The sequence below is a fragment of the Geotrypetes seraphini genome, chromosome 18 (genome assembly GCF_902459505.1).
Source record: "Geotrypetes seraphini chromosome 18, aGeoSer1.1, whole genome shotgun sequence".
Lineage (NCBI taxonomy): Eukaryota > Metazoa > Chordata > Amphibia > Gymnophiona > Dermophiidae > Geotrypetes > Geotrypetes seraphini.
In genome coordinates, this window is record NC_047101.1 from 10,183,344 (window position 1) to 10,190,099 (window position 6,756).

Here is a 6,756-nt window from a genome sequence, read left to right on the forward strand (position 1 = left end):
TTCTACTATACCCTATCTAACTCCATGAACATACCATCCATTTACACTCAACTTCAACCAGTTCTGACAAGCTGCTAGCCAGAGAATCTTTTTCACCAGCTGCTAATGCTGATAAAAAGAGTCTACCACACCCCTGAAAGTACAGCCAGGTTTAGCCATCAAAACAATATATTCTGGACTGAACAAGAATAGCTCAGGAGCAAACTCAACTGTCTGGGACTCTACAAAGCCTAAGAATCGAGAATGTTTACAGTAACTATGAGCACAATCATCAGACACTTACCAAGAGAGCAAAAGAAAGCGGTAAACACCTGGAAGTAAAAGTAGCTTAATCGAGGAATGTGGTGCTTTCTTTCTATTAAAGAGAATATCTAAATCAGGGGTGTCAAAGTCCCTCCTGGAGGGCCGCAATCCAGTCGGGTTTTCAGGATTTCCCCAATGAATAGATCTCATGCAAATTCATTGGGGAAATCCTGAAAACCCGACTGGATTGCGGCCCTCCAGGAGAGATTTTGACATCCCTGATCTAAATGATGACGTTTTATTACTGCTATTAGATTTAAGTTTGGCATTTGATGCACTGAATCAACCTGTATTAAACTCTAGTGTCAGAAGTCTTGCAGTGGTTTCAGTTGCGCTTGTGAGATAGAAGCCAAAGGATACGTGAAGTCTGATCCAGATCCAGGGGTTAGCGGGGTGCCCTACGCTGTTCAACTTGAACCCTACACCATTGGGAACGCTGACGGAGCAATTTACTATCAAAGAACACACACTGAGCCCGATTCTATAAATGGCACTCAAGCATGGGTAATGCAAACAGACAAGCAGAAGAAACCAAGGCTTCAAACCAAGTGAACTTTATTAGCAACCAGAAGAAGCAAACATTCACATGACTCGACACGGGCCATGTTTCGGCTAAAAAGCCTGCCTCAGGAGTCCTTATAAATGTGTCACCAGGTCACATATAGTGCAAAATACAAGAAAAAAGCTGAACAAACGTAGTACTCACAAAAGCACTTTTTTATTTTTTTAATATTGATGCTTTTGTGAGTACTTCGTTTGTTCAGCATTTTCCTGAAAACTTGACTGGCTGAGAACCCCTGAACTACAGGATCACCATGATTAGAAAGCAACCCAACAGCGCCCAATAACATGTATCCGTATTGTATCTTAAACTAAACTAAACCTTAAGTTTGATTACTGCATCCTCTCCACAATCATAGAGCTCGGCACGGTTTACAGGAATTGGTATAGAAAAGGAACTCCAGTGAAGGGTTATAGGAGTTAGTATAGAGCAGGGCTGCCCAAGTCCTGTCCTCGAAATCTACTGGCAGGCCAGGTTTTCAGGATATCCACAATGAACATGCAGCGCAGGTTTTCAGGATATCCACAATTACTTTAGCAGCGCATAACGCCTAAGTGGGCATTTCTATGGGCAGAGCACAATTCTCCAAAAACTTAGGTGCCTGAAATGTAAGCCTTTAAAACCCTGGCCTACACTTCAGGTGCCTATGTTTTTGAATAGGCGCCGCTAGCCGCGATTCTGTAAATGGCGCCCAAGTGTGATCGACACGCATCCTGGCACCATTTTTCTAGGTGCCTGATGATTTTGGCGCCATTTATAGACATCAGCCCCCAAGAGCAAGGGTGTCAAAAGTCCCTCTTCGGGGGACGCAATCCAGTCGGGTTTTCAGGATTTCCCCCAATGACTATGCATGAGATCTATTTGCATGCACTGCTTTCATTGTATGCTAATAGATCTCGTGCATATTCATGGGGGGGAATCCTGAAAACCCGACTGGATTGCGGCCCTCGAGGAGGGACTTTGACATCCCTGCCCAAGAGCATAACATAACACTCACTTGTATACCGCAAATACCGTTAAGTTCTATGCGGTTCACAAAGATGATAAAATACAAATGAAGGTCACAAGTGTCTAACTTGCAAAAGATTCTTTAAAGCAGGGATCTCAAAGTCCCTCCTTGAGGGCCGCAATCTAGTCGGGGTTTCAGGATTTTCCCAATGACTATGCATTGAAAACAGTGCATGCACATAGATCTTGTGCATATTCATTGGGGAAGTCCTGAAAACCCAACTGAAATGCGGCCATCGAGGAGGGACTTTGACACTCCTGCTTTAAAGAGATGCGTCTTTAGAGCACGTTGAAACTGTTGCTATGAGTTAGAAAACGTAAATATGAGTCAGGTCCCTAATCCATAAAGCTGCTTGAAAAGACAAAAGACGCGCCTGGAATTTTTTTTATATATTTACGTCCCTTTTATCAACAGATTACAACACCTTCAAGAAAATCATCTCCATTGCAAAGCTTGCTGAAAAGCACCCACTTGTTACAGGGATTTAATGAGGCACACAGCCTGCTGAGGTGTTGCAAGACTGCCTTGGGTCACCTAGAGCTGAGCATGTCTACAAAGGATATAAATGAAACGTGGCAAAAGGAAATTCTCAGGAAGGAAAAAAAAAAACCATAACAGAATAAATGGGAAGACTAGATGAGTCCTTCCCCCCTTAAATCATCCAGAATGCTGCTATGAAATATGCACTTGCCCCAAGGAATTTCAGTTTAAAAACCTCAAATATTAATTAATACCTGAAGTTAACATAGAAGCATGATGGCAGATAAAGTTCAAGTCTCTCCATCCGCAGCATCTATTTTCTCCTTCTCTCCCTATTGGCTAAGGCTCTTAACATTTGCATCTCTTCTTCCTATTGGCTAAGGCTCTTTCCACCTGCATTGTGAGGTCATAGAGCAAATGGCCCATCCGCAGCATCCTCTCCCTATAGCCTAAGGCTCTTAACATTTGCATCTCCTCTTCCTATTGGCTAAGGCTCTTTACACCTGTATTGTGATGTCATAGAACTTTATGGTTATAGAAACATTGTAACATGATGACAGATAAAGGCCAAATGGCCCATCCACAGCATCCACTATAATAATAATAACAGCTTATATACCGCAATACCGTGAAGTTCTATGCGGTTTACAAAGATTAAGCAAAGGTACAAATTGATTGACTTTAAGAGGGGAGGGAGAAAGAGGGTTAATAGGACAGGAAATCCATTTTTGAGGAGAGAGTGATCAATAGAACAAGTTAATCGCTATAGAGGGGATCCTCCTCTCCATATTAGCTAAGGCATTGTGATGTCATAGAACTTTATGGTTATAGAAACATTGTAACAAGATGGCAGATAAGGCCAAATGGCCCATCCGCAGTAACCATTATCTCTTTCTCTCTAAGAGATCTCACGCGCTTATCCCATGCTTTCTTAAATTCAGACACAGTTTCTGTCTCCACCACCTCTTCCGGGAGACTGTTCCATGCATTCTGTAAAAAAAAGTATTTCCTTAGATTACTCCTGAGCCTATCATCTCTTAACTTCATCCTATGCCCTCTCATTCCAGAGCTTCCTTTCAAATGAAAGAGACTCGCCTCATATCTCCCCGCTCCCGCCCTTTCCTCCAAAGTATACAGATTGGGATCTTTAAGTCTGTCCCCATACGCCTTATGACGAAGGCCACGCACCATTTTAGTAGCCTTCCTCTGGACCCGACTCCATCCTTTTGCTAAAGTTTAGCACAGGATAAATGCTGCATGTCCTATTTTATACCTATGGGCCATGTGGCACTTAGCACATGTGAATATCTGTCAGCATGCTAAACACTAGTAGAAGGGAGCCATAGAAAATGATAGCAGATATGAAGACTCGCATGGGCCCATCCATTCTGACCAATAATGTGGCTAGAACTGTACCTGATGCTCCAGGCAGGTTACAGCTCTCATTTCTGTTACTCTGTCTCAGTAGTGAGCTCTCTGCAAATATGAAACTCCATATTTGTAGTTAAAACTGATACTAACTAGCAAAGATGTTTGTACTGTTTCATTAATAAATGTACTTAAGTTCCCTCTATAGCAGGGGTAGGGAACTCCGGTCCTCGAGAGCCGAATTCCAGTTGGGTTTTCAGGATTTCCCCAATGAATATGCATTGGAAGCAGTGCATGCAAATAGATCTCATGCATATTCATTGGGGAAATCCTGAAAACCCGACTGGAATACGGCTCCCCACCCCTGCTCTATAGCACACTAGCTGCTGCTTCTTTCCTAGTGTTTTTGCTGGTAGATCAATCCATAACTACTAGAACGGAGAGGGGGGTACAATCACTTCACATGTCTCTGTGCTTTAATTTGAGCTAGCACGGCACAGTTAATCAAGATGATAGCATATCCAACTGGACCATATAACACAAAATGTGTGTAATATTCAGGAAACTATATGTATACAAGTTTTTAGTTTTCTTATCATGGCAGGCCTTCTCCCTAACACTGACTGAGCTGACCACTCTAGTTTTTAATGAAGGTGGAAAATTTTGGTTATTTCTGCTGAAGCCTCAAAATTCATATGCTCCTAGAAAAATCGTTCACAGTCTCAGATGCTCTCTTTAATCTTACAAAAATTTTCTTTGCTTTAATACAGGGGTCTCAAAGTCCCTCCTTGAGGGCCGCAATCCAGTCGGGTTTTCAGGATTTCCCCAATGAATATGCACGAGATCTATGCGCATGCACTGCTTTCAATGCAAATTCATCGGGGGAAATCCTGAAACCCCGACTGGATTGCAGCCCTCCCTGCTTTAATTCATATAATTTGCTACATAATGCTCTTCTCCAAAATAAATTTGAGTTTCGGTAGACACCAGGAAAAATACAACTGCTGACATCGGGCAAAATTCAGCATCATACCCATCGGACTTGGATACAATGACTGGGATGGCCTTGGAAACAGGCCTGGCTTCCAGTACTAAAAAGATATTAAACGAAACCTAGGGCTCCCCCTCCCCCTCGCTAAGGTCACTAGAGGCTTCTCCTTGGCCCTCTTCTCCCTGCAAGCTGGGCACCGCGTCCGGGCCTGCTGCAGCACTGCATCATGGCAAGTCCTAGCCTTGCCGCTCCAAAGGAAGGTCACCTTCCCGTGCCACAGCTGAGCTGGGATGGGAGGGTGAAGGAGCTGCAGTCGCCGCCTCCACTGCACGCAAAATTAACCCACGCGCGGGGCATAGAATTAAATAAGGATTTCAACTATCTATATATATCTAATGCATGTAAAGCACATGCCTCGGGCCCACTTCATGCTCCGAATGCGCTCAGTCCGCCAGCCATAGGAAAAGGGGCTGATTCATTGCATAGGAATCTGGGCGGCGGAAGGAGACCAGGGCCGGGATCTCGCGCAACCCCCTGAGCGCGAGGCGCACATGCTGCACAAGAGCGCGAGGCATCGGGGAAAGGTCATGCCTCGGCTGCGTGGCCGGCCTGCTCGCTGGCTCGGGTTAGAGCGGGGGGGGGCAGCAACCCGCCCTACGGGGAAGACCCGGTGGCGGGGGGGGGGATGGAAGCTCGCGACAACGCCTTACCGTGACTCGCGGAGCCCGCAGCCGGCGGCCGATTGACAGGGAGGAGGAGGAGGGGGCGGGGCGCGCCGTGACGTCAGGGGGCGGGAAAGGAAGCCGCGCAGGAGCTCGCGCGCGGCTCGGAAGAAAAGTGAGAACTCGAGGAGGTCGGGGCGAGCGCTGGGGGGAACTACAAGTCCCGTCGGCCCCTGCGGTGGCCAGTGCCGGGCGGCTCTGGTCTGCGGGTTCGCCCAGGCAGCGTTCAGCCACGCCCCTTGCCAGGAATCGTGTCATGTGACCTCCCTGATCGCGCGCCTGATGGAGGAAGTGCCGTATACGAGCTTGGATCGATAGCTCATAAGAAGAATTGCCTTTACTGGGATAGACCGAAGGTCCATCAAGCCCGGTACGCTGTTTGCCCAAAGAATAGCAACATTCCAGAGCTGAGATTGTGATGTCATAATGCCTCATTCCACCAATGCCTAAGAGCCAACCTCAGCAGTGATGTCATAATGGCTTAATTGTCCTTTACTTAGCTCACTTAAGAACATAAGAATTGCCATACTGAGACAGACCGAAGGTCCATCAAGCCCAGTATCCTGTTTCCAACAATGGCCAACCCAGGTCCCAAGTACCTAGTTAGATCCTAAGTAGTAAAGCAGGTATTATGCTGCTTATCCTAGGAATAAGCAGTGGATTTGCCCAAGCCATCTCAATAGTGGCATATTGTATCGTGTCCCCACCTCACTCTCTTCCTCTATCATCCCCTCACCCCCACTTGTAGTCCAGCATCTGTTCCTCTTCACCCTCCTTTCTGGTCTGAGTCACTTTCTCTCACTTCCTCCCCCCCCCCCCCCCCCCCCCTCCAACACACACACACACAATTATGGGTCTAGCGTCCATCTAGCATCCTTCCCTAGCCCTTCACCATGCTGGACCCTCCCCACACACTTCTGGTGCATCTCCCCATCCCAGGTCTGCCCTCCCTCCCCACAGGTCTGGCCTCCTGGACCCCCCCATACTTACCTGAAGCAGTCCTGACCCGCCAATTCTCCCTACCTCCCACACCCAAAGCAGGAGCGGCAGTCGATCAATAGAGGCAGCGCTATACTTTAGGAGGGCCTTTCCTCTGCCAGGGGGGATTGGCGGGTCAGGTCTGCTGCCACTACTGCTCCAGGTAAGTGAGGGAGGAGGGTTGGCGTGTCAGGACCACTGCCGCTGCTGCTGTGGCGCTGGAGGAAGGGAAGGGATTGATGGGTCAGGACCACAGTCGCTGCTGTTTCATGTAAGTAAGGGAGGGAGGGGGGTCAGGACCTCTGCCGCTGCTGCATCATGGGCTGTAGAGAGGGACGAAGAG

At 47.2% G+C, this 6,756-nt stretch overlaps 1 protein-coding gene across 2 annotated transcripts in view; it reads right to left on the minus strand.

Moving 5' to 3' along the window:
* Positions 1-5,511, minus strand: part of VDAC1 (voltage dependent anion channel 1) — a 28,591-nt gene extending 23,080 nt beyond the window's left edge. The window contains exon 1 of one of the 2 annotated variants that reach the window (XM_033927369.1): positions 5,424-5,511. The gene's annotated coding sequence lies outside the window, so the exon portion shown is untranslated. Of the gene's footprint in view, positions 1-5,127; positions 5,171-5,423 lie in introns of those variants that run through there. The other variant, XM_033927368.1, reaches the window with a different exon arrangement.
* Positions 5,512-6,756: the final 1,245 nt, after the last annotated feature.